The following is a 14,470-nucleotide window of genomic DNA, read 5'->3' as shown; positions in this document are numbered from 1 at the left end:
GCAATAGGAAATCTACGAAGTCCCTCTATGCCACTCCATGATGGAGGAAATAACATTTTCCTGCTCTTAAGCACTTAGTACAGTGCTTTGCACACAGCAAGCACTCAATAAATACAACTGAATGAATGAATACTCTTCCTTTCGTGCCCTTACCTAAAATGATACTGAGTCTGAGATAACGGGGGGAATGGCATCTAGCTTAGACTGCTATCAGGCTGAAGTTACAAGGCAGTCTACATAGAGATAAATTACGGTGCATTCCACAGATACTATTTCTAGATTCTTTAATTTAGAAGCTCATGTCCTTCTGTTAGTGTTTTAACTTTTTCTCCTGGAAAGGTCAACCTTTCTCTCCTTGTCGAAGAAACAGGTCCACCGAAGGATTTCACAAACTTGATTTCAAAAGTCTCTCCTGTCACTTTTTTTCATTCTGCACCTTAGAGTATATTGACTTAAAACTTATGCAGTGCTGATTTTCTGGAAAGCAGGCTTATGTCTGAATAATGTCCTTGTGTAGATTGAACTCGGGAAAGTCTAATGGCTCTAATTTCAAGTTGATCAAGTACTCCATCCCATAAAATATTATCCTAGAGCAAGAATTACCTTTCTTTAGCTAAAGAAGCATTGGAGCTTAAATCCTAAATCGATGCACCTTCAATTCAATCAATCCAGACTTTAAAAGACTGATCCCCATCCCTCTTTTGAATAACTTCCCTTCTAGCAATGTGGATTCTGTACATTTTATGGCAGCCTTCTCACCTTAGCCTCCTTTACTTTCTGCACCCTACACCTGCATCAATGCTGACATTTGTGGTGCTTTAATTCATTTAATAACTGTCATCTCATATTCACTGTTGACACCTGAGGCCACTACATACTAAGTTTTTATCCTTCATCCTGGGGGATGCTGAGATTCTCGGATGCCATTTGTCTATTCATAAAGGAGCATCATTTACTTCCCTTTTGGGTTCCAATTTCTTTCATTCTGCTAGCAAAGGATCCTGTAAACTATCTTTGAGTTGGAGTTGATTCTACCTTTAATTTGCTATATCCTACATCATTTTCCCCATAATTTCCTTTCACTTTATTTTCTAGGAACCTAACGGGAGGAAGATGATTTCCTGTAAATGAGCTTGTTTCCTTCTTCTGGGTTGAGGAGAGCAGCAGGCAAGGAAGAGGGAGGAGATTCCATTGGCACATACCTCTTAGTTGGTCCAAATAGAAGTTGTCCCAGGTGACGTGTTTCTAACTGAGTGACATGTGGCAGAAAGGCTCAATTCTGTAGATGCCAACTCTGCCCCACCTTTCCTGGACATGACCCATTTTACAGCAGTTTGCTGAGGTCTGTACACAGAAAGCCCAAGTGCTTTTGTACCAGTGGCACAGTCACTGAGAAGAAGAGGCATGGCCTAGTTGGAACAAACACATGCCCAGGAGTCAGAGGATCTGGGTTCTAAACCCAGCTCTACAACTTGACTGCTGTGTGACCTTGGGCAAGTCACTTATCTTCTCTGCACCTCAGTTTCTTCATCTGCAAAATTCATTCATTCATTCAATCATATTTATTGAGCACTTTCTGTGTGAAGAGCACTGTACTAAGTACTTGGGAAGTACAAGTTGGCAACATATAGAGATGGTCCCTACCCATCAATGGGCTCACAGTCTAGAAGGGGGAGCCAGACAACAAAATATGTAGACAGGTGTCAGAGTCATCAGAACAAATAGAATTAAAGCTATCTCTGACATCCTTCAAGGTTGCTAGCCCAGTTTCTGCTGCTGCTGTTAGAGATTAAATATCTGTTTTCCATTCTACTTAAGTTGTGAACCCCATCCTGGACAGGAACTGTGTCTGACCTGATTATCTTGTATTTACCTCAGTACTTAGTACAATGCTTGACAAATATCATGATCATTATCTTTATTATTTTTGAGGAAGCTCACATCGGGGATCCCAGTATGCATTTATTTAATGCTACTCCTTCCCCTCCTCTTCCATGACTTAAAGAGGGAGAATTAGGATCATCATTCTAGAATCTTGTGTTCTTTAGAATTCCCCTGAATCATCTGTTTGGGATTCTCTCAAGTAGCAATTTGACTTAATTTTTCTCCTAAAATGTGTATGTCGGGAAAAGAGTATTTCAGCATCAGAGTAAAAAATTTATAATCAAATATTTTAGACCTGTGGTAGAAATACATAGCCTATGCAAAATGTATGTGTCGGAAGTCAATTTAAAATCCCCTATCCATTGGTTTTTTTATGTTTACTAAATGCCTATATGATCACACATCTTTCAGGTCCTAAATTTGATAACAACTATTTCTAGAATTCAGTAACTTTCATGTTTAACGAGGGAAACATCCTTTGTATCTTGTCCCGGCTTACTTTACACCTTTGAACACTAGGATTTTACTCTAGTATCTCAAATCCTTTCGAGTCTTACTCTAAAATTACATGTTTTTCTCCAGGGTACTGCACTCAGCACTACTGAATCTAAAATCCTATAGCCCTTACTGTTTCCCTCTAGTTCATTCCTTTCTGAATCAAGTTCTTATCATGTATTCAGCCTTTAACAGGGAACATTTAGGCACAATCTAATAACTCGGGCTAAAATTTGCTCCAGATATTGGACTTAGCACATAGTTATTATTATTATTATTGTTACTAATAATGATAACAACAATGATAATAATAATAATAAATATCTGTCAAACACTTACTATGGGCCAATCACTGTACAAAGTGCTGGAGTAGACGCCGTGCAGTCAGATTAGTCACAGTCCCTGTTCCTCACTAAGTCAGCTCTTGATTGTTCATGCTAGGGAAAAGGAGAAATACCATGGATAAACTAAACAACTGAAATCACAAACCATTAAGTCGGCCCAGGGCCTGCCAGTACAATGTGAGAAAACAATTTAGCTGAACAATGGAGGGAGATAGCCCAGGGTCAGAGGACTTGGTGGAGATGCAAATTAAGGGATGAATAAGAAAAGACAGGCTCACAACTGGTGCCAGTCTGTAAATATGCCACAGATAAACTACAAAGTGAATAACCTACCTATGGATCATTGCAATTAACAAGAGGATCATGTGACCTTTAGCAGCCTCAACCCCCTGAACACCATTTAAATATCATCACCACAGGTGCCCATTCTGGGCATAATAATAACTGTGGTATCTGTTAAGTGTTTACTCTGTGTCAAGCACTGCACTAAGCACTGGGATAGGTACAAGAAAATCAGATTCGGACACAGTCCTTGCCCCCAGTGACCTCACAAGATAAGTAGGAGGGAGAACAGGTAATGAATCCCTATTTTAGAGATGAGTAAATGGACATTCGGAGAAGTTGTGACTGGCCCAAGGTCACACAGCAGGCAAATGGCAAAGCAAGAACTAGAACTCGGGTCCGGGCTCTTTTTACTAGGCCACATCCTGGTTTGGCAGGAAGGGTGATAATTCTTTCAATTAACACTACTTCTTGGAATTCCCTAGCCCTTCCTATTTCCCCAGATTTACCTCTGCACTTGGGGAGATCCACTCTCTGTTGTGTTGAAGCTCAAAATGAAGATAAGTGTGACCCTGGACCACTTTCATTCAAAAACATTCTTAGTCTAAGTGACTTGAGCTGCTTGAGCCTAGAACCTCTAGTTAGGCGGCATGTGTATTAAATTCTGTCCAGTTTAGCTTTTCAGGGCTTTTCACATCTTACCACTAGCCTCAGGGTGCTAGGCTCCCCGGAGCTCCAGAAAGGTTAATTAGTCCTCAAGATTTAGCGGAGTTCATCTTTTGATCTTCCACCACCTAAGGTTCTGCTGTCCCCTCACTGCACTCACCTTCAGCGTGATGTAAGAGACTCTCCTTTTAATAGCCAGAGCATACCTGACCACTTTAGGCCTGAGAGGCTGAGTGGGTATCAAGCACCGAAAGGGACGCTTGGCATCTGACTCTGAGGCAGATATGCAGTGCAGAGCTTCCACCAAGCCTTGTGAAAGTAGAGCCTCGGTTTCCCACCCCGGGCTTTGACAAGTCTCCTACTTGTCTATCCCCTGAATCAACAGAGAACAGTGAACCCAATCCTGGATGCCGGGCGATCTTCCTCCATAATAATAATGGCACCAAAGAGTGACTACGGGGAGATGGGAATAATAATAATAATAATGACATTTATTAAGCGCATACTATGTGCAAAGCACTGTTCTAAGCGCTGGGGTAGATACAAGGTAATCAAGTATGTCCCACGTGGGGTTCACACTTAATCCCCATTTTACAGATGAGGTAATTGAGGTACGGAGAAGTTAAGTGACTTACCCAAAGTCACACTGCTGACAATTGGCGGAGCTGGGATTTGAACCCATGACCTCTGACTCCCAAGCCCGGGCTCTTTCCACTGAGCCATGCTGCTTCTCTGATCTCACCCAGGGGGATCTCACCCAGGGGGCAGTGGGACTGGGGCAGACAAGGAGTGTCTAGACTGTGAGCTCGTTGTGGGCAGGGATTGTCGCTCTTTATTGCTTTATTGCACTTTCCCAAGCGCTCAGTACAGTGCCCTGCACACAGTAAGCACTCAATAAATACGATTGAATGAATGACAGCAGATGCTGGAAGATGTTCTCCTTGACAGTACTTTCCAGACAGAATCCTCACAGCCCTCCCCTTTTGATAACCCCCGAGGAGGGGGGAAAAACCCCTCACCAAACTTCTCCTCCACAAAAGGGGAAGGGGAGAGAGGGACTGGGGCCTTCAGCAGGAGCCACCGGTGCTGCTGACATGAGCTCTCCAGCTCCTTCACACTGCAGACCTGATGTAACGGCCATGCATGACGGGACCCTGATGGATCCTGCAGGCAGAGGACCATTTCGAACTCATTGGTCCACACTTCTCTGCTGTCGTCCTGACCCGTGACCCACTCCTGTCTTCAAGGAAGGGGCTGTCGCTTTCAAGCCAGCCCTTTTCCCCCAACCCCCAGTGACTCTCCCTGGGCCCTGACAGCCTCACAAAGTCCTACCGGCCTTTTCCGTTCAATGCAATAAAAGCATCAGCCGATTTTAAATCCCCTCCCCTCCAGCCAGCAGGTGTTTCTTGCCTTCCAAGGACACGGTTTTCCCCATCTTGTGTTTGCTCAGCATTGCAACGGAAGAGGGGCTGGCATGGGAGGAGGGGGGAAGTGGGGAGAACGCTCCTGAAAGGAAGCTGGGATTGTGGCAGCGGACAGAGTCCTTTTCCATGAGGAATCAAACAACCTGTGAAGTGCAAGCAACAGGGAATGAGGTTTTTCCAAGGAAACGCAGGGAACGGGACCTTTCGTCCTGGAGGAAAACCTGGGAAAGTCGCTCATTCATTCATCCTCCCCTCCCCTCGTGGTCCCTTGACAGACCTGTTATTTACAACTTTGCTGCTCCCTTGCAGGTGGAAAGGGAGGAAGAAAAGTGCAAGGAATAAGGGTTCTCTTTCTCTAGTCGATTGTTCTTTTCTGGAACAGCTGTAAGGACAGGGTTAAATAAGCCCCGGCAGTGAAGCAGCCCACCCAGTATCCGCCCCAAACTGATCTGGGGAGGTGGGGAGAGGATGGGAGGAGGGGTCTTTTGTGCGGGGAAGTGGGGGCTTTTGTTTGTTTCTTCAGCCGCTACTGCATTTGAAAAGCAATTTGCGAGCTCAGATCTGATCTGCTTCCAAACCGAAATGACAACAATAATAAATAATCATAAATAAACTGCTGCCTCCTCCTCCCACGCCCAGCATTTTAACCCAGTACAAAGACAGCAAAGGAATCACACCGAGTCACAGTGGGACCACGGACACCCGGGAGAGATAAACCACCGCCCCAATTGCGTAGCATTTTACCCCCTGACAACAAAATCTTTTTTTTTTGTCACAAAAATAGAGAAAAAAATGAAAAAAGGCAAAAGAACACGGGAAGAAACGTTTGTATTTCTTACCAGTCTTCACAGTCCTCACTTCCTGGAACTGGGAGGAAGAAAAAGATGAATGAACTGAAACAAGTTACTGGGTTTGGCTGTTGATGGGTTTCCTCCTTTTTTCCCTTCTTTCGTTCCCTTGCTCTCTCTTTTTTGTTCGTTATCGTCGGGCTTTAGCTCATCAGTGTCTGCCGCTCAACACTGTTTTCCAGGACTCTGAATACAGTGGTAGAGCTGAGAGACAGGACAGCTCTGACGCTTCGGTGGAGACTAAAGTGTTTTATTCTTTTAGGTATGGCAAAGAGAGGGAGGGAGGGAGGAGAGGGGAAAAAAGGAGGGAGGGAGAGAGAGCGAGACAGAATGTATTATTATTGTAGGGACGGCGTTGTTGATCCTCCTTTGGCTGAAATTGGTGATGAAAAGTGAGAACGCTTCCTCCTCTCTTTTCCTCCCTTCCCCTCTCCCTCCCTTTTTCCCTCCCTCTCTCTTTTCTTCCCTCCCTTAACAGCCCAGTCTCCAGAGAAGGAATTAACATTCCTGTCTGCAGAGTCTGTCTTCCCAGGAGCAATGAGACAGAAAATGCACCTCGATGACACACGCATCACCCACTCCCAGGAAAAAGAAAGCATGGAGGGAACCCCATCCTTCCCAAATCCTAGAAATCCCCCCATTTCCCTCTCTCGTAGATGTGAGCCCACAGTACACCGTGGCCATGTCCGCATATTCTCTTCCAGGAAAACTGCTCAGAAGATCGCTATAGACCAGTGACTAAGAAAGGGTCTTGCCATTCCAAATCGTTTCAAGGTAAAATGAGTACGTGAGTATTTGTACACTCAAGCACGTGCAAATGAATACTTCAGAAATGTCTCTTTTGGAATTAAAAAAAAACCCTCTACCTGTTGTGCTCTATCTAAAAAAACACCTCCTTGTAAGAACCAAGAATATATATATATATACACTGCAACCAGATTGGACAAATGGTCCACCCTGTCCAGCATTCTGCTAATGAGAATGGCTTTATAATAACAACAATAATTGATATAAATAGCAGCATTTACTGTTTCACAAGCACAGGACTAAGTGCTGGAGTAGATACAAAATAATCAGGTCCCACATGGTGCTTAGGGTCTAAATAAGAGGGAGCACAGATATAGAATCATCCATTTGTGGATGAGGGAACTGAGGCCCAGAGAAGTTAAGTGACTTGCCCAAAATCACACAGCGAACAAGTGGTAGAGTCAGAATTAGAATCCAAGTCTTCTGACTATCAGGCTTGTGGTCTTTTCACCATGCCATGCTGAATGAGGGTGACAGTTGACCTCCATGATAACCACCTTTATGGTTTGGTAAAAGTACCCCATAACATCCCACATGATTTCCCATTAATTACACATGGTGAATCACTTATAGATGACTGTATCCAACACTTCGTGGAACCTTTTAATTCTTGGTGCCAACACCAGTGGTGATGAATTCCATATATACCACACCCACGTTGTGAAGACCTGTCCCCTTTTTGTTTTCGACCTGCCCCCTTCAAGATTCCATGGATGTCTCCTTATCCTGCTATTGTGAGAGTTGATAAATACCAATCCCGGCTTCTCCGTCTCCACACCCTTTGTGAGTGTGTGAACTCCAATCGTTTCACCACTCAACCTCCATCTTTAAACATTGAAGCAACCTGGCCTTTTCAGTTTATCTGCACATGAAACCTGCCCCATTCCCCAATCATGTTATTTGCCCTTCACTGTTAGACTCTGTTCCCTTGTACTTATAAGGCAGGGACCAGAACAGCAGGCAGTATTCCAGGTGCAGACATGTCAAGGTTGAAGATGATGTACTTTACACTTGTTAAAAGCACATCTCCTCCAAGATGACTTCCCTGATTGAAGCCCTCATTTTCTCTTCTCCCATACTCTTTTAGACTGTGAGCCCACTGTTGGGTAGGGACTGTCACTATATGTTGCCAATTTGTACTTCCCAAACACTTAGTACAGTGCTCTGCACATAGTAAGCGCTCAATAAATACGATTGATGATGATACTCTTCTGCATCACCCAGGAACTTGGATTTGTACCTTTGATCCACCCAACCCTTAGCCCTGCAATACTTATATAAATATCCATAATTTATTTATTTATATTAATGTCTGTCTCCCCCTCTAAACAGTAAGCTCATTGTGGGTAGGGAATAACATGCCTACTTACTCTGTTATGTTGCACTCCCCAAGCTCTCTTAGTACAGTTCTCTGCACACAGTAAGTGCTCAATAAATACAGTTGATTGATTGAATGATTGATTTGTTTTCTGTTCCTCTTTTGATAATATCCAGCAGTTGCTGGGCTTTTGGAATGATAATTATGGTATTTGTTAATTGCTATGTGCCAAACACAGTTCTAAGCACTGGGGTAGATAGAAGCTATTCAGGTTGGACACAGTCTCTGTCCCACATGGGGCTCACAGACTCAATTCCCATTTTACAGATGAGGTAACTAGACACAGAAAAGTGAAGTGACTTGCCTAAGGTCACACAGGTGACAACCCACTGTTGGGTAGGGACTGCCTCTATACGTTGCCAACTTGTACTTCCCAAGTGCTTAGTAAAGTGCTCTGCACACAGAAAGCACTCAATAAATATGATTGATTGATCAATTGATTGATTGACAAGTCACTAAAGTGACAAGTGGTAGAGCCAGGATTAGAACCCAGGTCCTTCCGACTCCCAGGTCTGTGCTCTATCCACTAGTCCATCCTGCTTCCCAAACTGGACTAACCCATGGCAATCAGTCCAGCTACCTCCAGTCAGGTATATTTCTGAATATAATAATAATAATAATGGCATTTGTTAGGTGCTTACTATATGCAAAGCACTGTTCTAAGCACTGAGGGGGATACAAGGTTATCAGGTTGTCCCATGTGGGGCTCACAGTCGTAATCCCCATTATACAGATGAGGTAACTGAGGCTCAGAGGATTTGAGTGACTTGCCCAAGGTCACACAGCAGACATGTGGCGGAACAGGAATTCGAACCCATGACCTCTGACTCTGAAGCCCGTGCTCTTTCCCCTGAGCCACGCTGCTCATCTAATCTTGTCTGTGGTTTCTGCTCTCTTTATTCTTATGCAACTTTTCTACTCTGTGGCCCTGTCTTCCACATGCAGGGTTGGAACTTGTGCCTATCCTGTCCTCTAGACTGGAAGCTCATCCTTTAGGCTGGAAGCTCCTTATGGTCAGGGAACATGTCTACCAACTCTGTTACATTTTACTCTCCCAAGCACTTAGTATACTGCTCAACACACAATAAGCACTCAATAAATACCATTGGTCAACTGATTGATTGGTGGATCCTGTCTCTCCCTTTAGACTATAAGTTCCTCCAAGTCAGGAACTGGGTTTCTTTCATCTTCTATAATATTCTACGGTACTCAGTCCAGAGACTTTCAGCTCAAGCCATGAAACTGGACCCTATGGGTTACGCAACACTAATAATTGTGCTACTCACTAAGCACTTATTATGTGCCAAGCACTGTTCTAAAACACTGGGGCAGGTTGGACACAGTTCCTGTCCCATGTAGGGCTCACATTCTGAATCCCCCTTTTATAGATGAGGTAACTGAGGCCCAGAGAAGTTAAGTGACTTGTCCAAGGCCACACGGCAGACATGCAGCACAACCAGGATTGGAACTCATGTCCCCTGACTCCCAGGACTGTGCTTAACAGGTTATTGCCAGACAACCAACAGAGAGGAGCAATCAATCAAAATCAATTGCATTTACTGAGCACTTACTATGTGAAGAGCACTGTAATAAGCACTTGGAAGAGTGCAGTACAGCAGCGTTGATACACATTCCCTGCCCACAATGAGATCTGAGAGGATGCTCAGAACAATTAATTCCATCAACTTTGAAGTAACCCCTTATTTTGAGGGTGAGGAAACCAAGGCACAGTGAATTCAAGTGCTTTGCTCAGAATCACAGCAGGGAACTGGGAGACCCATGATCCATCCACTAGATAATAATAATAATAATGATGGCATTTATTAAGTGCTTACTATGTGCAAAGCACTGTTCTAAGTACTGGGGAGGGTACAAGGTGATCAGGTTGTCCCACGGGGTGCTCACAGTCTTAATCCCCATTTTATAGATGAGGTAGCTGAGGCACAGAGAAGTTAAGTGACTTGCCCAGAGTCACACAGTTGACAATTGGTGGAGCAGGGATATGAATGTGTGACCCCTGATTCCAAAGCCCGTGCTCTTTCCACTGAGCCATGCTGAGATCACACTGCTTTAATGGGCTACCCTTTCCCATCTGAGCAAACTCCTTGTGGGCAGGGATTGTATCTATCAACACTGTTGAACTCTCCCAAAAGCCAAGTACATTGCTCTAATTAACTGAGCAATCTCCACCTCTTCCACTCTACCCTTTAATGGCAAGCGAGCTCATTACCTAACTACAGTCAACATGCTTGATTAATGTACACGTCAAAACTTCCCATTCACAAGAACATCCCCTTAAATCTCCAATGGCTACCAATCAATCTGCGCATCAGGCAGAAACTCCTCACCCTGGGCTTCAAGGCTGTCCATCACCTCGCCCCCTCCTACCTCACCTCCCTTCTCTCCTTCTACAGCCCACCCCACACCCTCCGCTCCTCCGCCGCTAATCTCCTCACTGTGCCTTGTTCTTGCCTGTCCCGCCATCGACCCCCGGCTCACGTCCTCCCCCGGGCCTGGAATGCCCCCAATCCCTCTGCCCATCCGCCAAGCTAGCTCTCTTCCTCCCTTCAAGGCCCTACTGAGAGCTCACCTCCTCCAGGAGGCCTTCCCAGACTGAGCCCCTTCCTTTCTCTCCCCCTCGTCCTCCTCTCCATCCCCCATCTTACCTCCTTCCCTTCCCCACAGCACCTGTGTATATGTACATATGTTTGTACATATTTATTACTCTATTTATTTATTTGTACATATCGATTCTATTTATTTTATTTTGTTAGTATGTTTGGTTTTGTTCTCTGTCTCCCCCTTTTAGACTGTGAGCCCACTGTTGGGTAGGGACTGTCTCTTTATGTTGCCAACTTGTACTTCCCAAGCGCTTAGTACAGTGCTCTGCACACAGTAAGCGCTCAATAAATACGATTGATTGATTGACTGATTTAAAACCTGACGGAACAAAGAATAAAGAAACAGAGTTTATCAATGTATGATAGAACTTCTGTCTGATCTGCTTTAGGGTCGTATAGAGTACGACCCTAAAGAGAGAGTAGAGAGTAGGGTCGTACTCTCCTAAGCACGTAGTGTAGTGCTCTGCACACAGCAAACACTCAGTAAATACCATTGACTAATTGACTGATAAGCTCCTCAAGAGCTTACTCTTCTGCTAGATGACATTGCACTGGTCACTTAACCTCTCTGGGCCTCAGTGTCGTCATCTGTAAAATGGGGATGATGCAAGTTCTCCCTGTATCCTAAATTATGAGCCCAATGTGGGCTCACCCTAATACTTAGAACAGTGCTTGGAGCATATAAAGCATTTAACAAATGCAAATAAAATTATTATTTTATTAATGTTATTGGATATTTTCCTGTCTTCTTTTACTTCCTGAACTCGAGCAAGACTATTTTCCCAGCGTATATACTACAATGTTATTTTTTCTCACCTCTACAATTGGAACTAGGACAATTCTTCCTTGTTCTTAGTGGCCAGGGTTAAGAACAACAAAACCCTTTGTTCTGTGAAGGAGGTAATGTCTCCGAAAGATGGATCAATCTTCCTTGGTAGGGGTAAACGAAAGGGATATACTATGTTTGATGTGTAGCGAAACCTCCGCTTATTGGCCCAGAGAGTGATGGGCACAGAAGGGAAACTATTTGGGTGGGCCCCTATCTTCTCAGGGAATCCAGGTCAGAGCCCCTACCTGCTTAGGCGGCTAACTCCAGTCCCTTCCTGTTAGCCTGGATAGTTGTCCTGTGCCTATGGCCTGTGGCCCATAGGAGCAATGTGGTCTAGGGAAAAGAGTATGGGGCTGGAAGTCAGGAGATCTGGGTTCTAGTACTAGCTCACCACTTCCCTGCTTGACCTCAGGCAAGACACCTAACTTCTCTGTGCCTCAGTTTCCTCATCTGTCAAATGGGGTTTCAATACCTTTTCTCCCTCCTACTTAAAGTGTGAGCCCCTCATGGGCAAGAGACTATGTTCTATCTGCTTATCTTGTGTCAGTGCCAATGCTTAATACAGTGCTTTGCACATAGTAAACACTTACAAAATATCACTACTACTAAAGTGGTCATACTCTGAAATGGAACTTTGACCTTACTTACGGGGGCTTGATGGATTGGGGATAGGTCTCTCAAAAGACGGTGGCCCACTTTTTCAACTGAATAAGCAGAAGGCATTCTCTCCTGTTGAATTTTTTGGGTAGCAAGGAGCCCTTTCAGATCTGGAAATGTTCTCCAGGGGCTGGGTGGCTCACCCTTGGCTAGGAAGTAACCAACCAAGAGCTCTAGTGGCCCGGCCAGACTAAAGCAACCCATTCAACCAGTTGGAGAAAAAAGAACTAGTATTAGTATTTTATTTCATTATTATTATTATTATATTTGGTAAGCCCCTACTATGTGTCAAGCACAGATATCTGGCCTCATTAAGGTATGGCAATCATGGACAATGTTATCCAGTCACCCAATTTAGGCAAGTGGGTAAATAGCTTAGCCTCTTCCAAACCGGATTCCCAAGGTGGGGAGGGTACCTCCCGCACAGGTGCGGGTAGTGAGGAAGGTAGCTACAGTTGCTGAGTGAAGTTGGGCAAAGAAAGCAATGAAAAGATGGATAGGGAAGATGATGAGGAGTGACACATCTATTTGTGAAAGAACAGGTCTGAAGCAGCAAGAAGTAGCAGTGCCTAGTGGATAGAGCACAGGTCTGGGAGTGAGAAGGACCTTTGTTCTAATCCTGATCCCACCACTTGTCTGCTGTGTGACCCTGTGCCTCAGGTCCCTCATCTGTAAAATGGGGATTTAGACAGTGAGCCCCGTGTGGGACATAGGACTATGTCCAACCCGATTTGCTTGTACCCACCCCACTGGTCAGTACAGTGCCTGGCACATAGTAAGGGCTTAACAAATATCATCATTGCTATTATTACCATCCCACTCAATCTAACTGCAAGAGACCCTAAAGCCAGTTTCACCAAAGTGGTAGGACTTCATTTAAGATTTATTTCAAGGAGGCAACCATTCCTCTAACAGATGGGGGTCTTAATGCTGTTTGGACGCAGCCTGGATTCCTAGCCTAGGCCTCCATGGACTGTCTCTGGCACATAGTAAGTGCTTAACAAATACAGACAGTAATAACAGTAATAACTCTCAGGCCAGGCCTCAGGCCCTGCGTGGCTCTAACCAAGAAACAGGATCACCACTTAAGTGAGAAAAAACCTTTTAGCAGCAGGTTGAAGTTCTTCCCACTGGATGGATGGGAGTTTGCACCGCAGACAAAAACATAAATACATGCTGGTTTTTCTTCTTTTTATGGTATTTATTGAGGACTTACTGTGTGAAGAGTACTCTACTAAGGGCTTAGGAGAATACTATATAACGGAGTTGGTAGACACGTTCCCTGCTAACAGTGAACTTACAGTCTAGAGGGAGAGACAGACATTAATATGAATAGATGATTCATAATATATAAATAGTTTTTATCTAGTTATATTGAAACTCCCACCACAGCCTGTAAGGACCTTTGGCCCTGGGTGAACTAATTGGTTCTACTGAGCATTCCTTGACTCGGCCCAGGAATGGCTAAGTAGTAATAGTTGTAGACTGTAATAATAATAATGATGGCATTTGTTAAGTGCTTACTATGTGCAAAACACTGTTCTAAGTGCTGGGGGAGATACAAGGTGATCACGTTGTCCCAGGTGGGGCTCACAGTCTTAATCCCTATTTTACAGATGAGGGAAATGAGGCTCAGAGAAGTCAAATGACTTGCCCAAGGTCACACAGCAGACATGTGGCGGAGCCAGGATTCGAACCCATGACCTCTGACTTCAAAGCCCGTGCTCTTTCCACTGAGCCAAGCTGCTTCTCTACAGCTGTAAGATCACTGTGGGCAGGGAACGTGTCTACCGAATCTGTGACATTGTACTCTCCTAAGCACTTAGTACAATGTTCTGAACACAGTAATTTTTCAATAAATTTTATTGATTGATAGTAGTAGTAGTAGCAGCAGCAGCATTTCTTGATCACCCACTTGGTGCAATCAAGGAATCTGTTTATTGTTGTATTTTACTCCCCCCAGTGCTTAGTACAGTGCTCTGCACACAGTAAGCGCTCAACAAATACAACTGACTAACTGACTAGGCACTTGGTATGTACAGAATTAAAGAAGTGACATATCCCCTGTCCACAATGAGCTGACATTCTAATGGACAGAACCTGAAAACATTTACAGTGTGGTCAGACTAAATGATCGAGTGCCCTTATGTTCCTGAGTGCTAAGGGGGTGATAAATAAGTTGAGGAGGAAGGTGGAAATGGCACTGGCCTTGGAGAAGGGCAGTGGAGATGGAAG

The 14,470-nt window shown here is 44.3% G+C and overlaps 1 protein-coding gene across 3 annotated transcripts in view; it reads right to left on the bottom strand.

The window, feature by feature from the left end:
* The window catches only part of GABRA3 (gamma-aminobutyric acid type A receptor subunit alpha3), a 186,709-nt gene that overhangs the window by 150,942 nt on the left and 21,297 nt on the right, over nt 1-14,470 (bottom strand). For 2 of the 3 annotated variants that reach the window (XM_038747853.1, XM_038747851.1), the window contains exon 1: nt 5,935-6,271. The gene's annotated coding sequence lies outside the window, so the exon portion shown is untranslated. Of the gene's footprint in view, nt 1-5,934; nt 6,272-14,470 lie in introns of those variants that run through there. The other variant, XM_038747852.1, reaches the window with a different exon arrangement.

The sequence above is a fragment of the Tachyglossus aculeatus genome, chromosome 6, assembly GCF_015852505.1.
Source record: "Tachyglossus aculeatus isolate mTacAcu1 chromosome 6, mTacAcu1.pri, whole genome shotgun sequence".
Lineage (NCBI taxonomy): Eukaryota > Metazoa > Chordata > Mammalia > Monotremata > Tachyglossidae > Tachyglossus > Tachyglossus aculeatus.
This window is presented reverse-complemented; position numbering and strand designations above follow the sequence as displayed.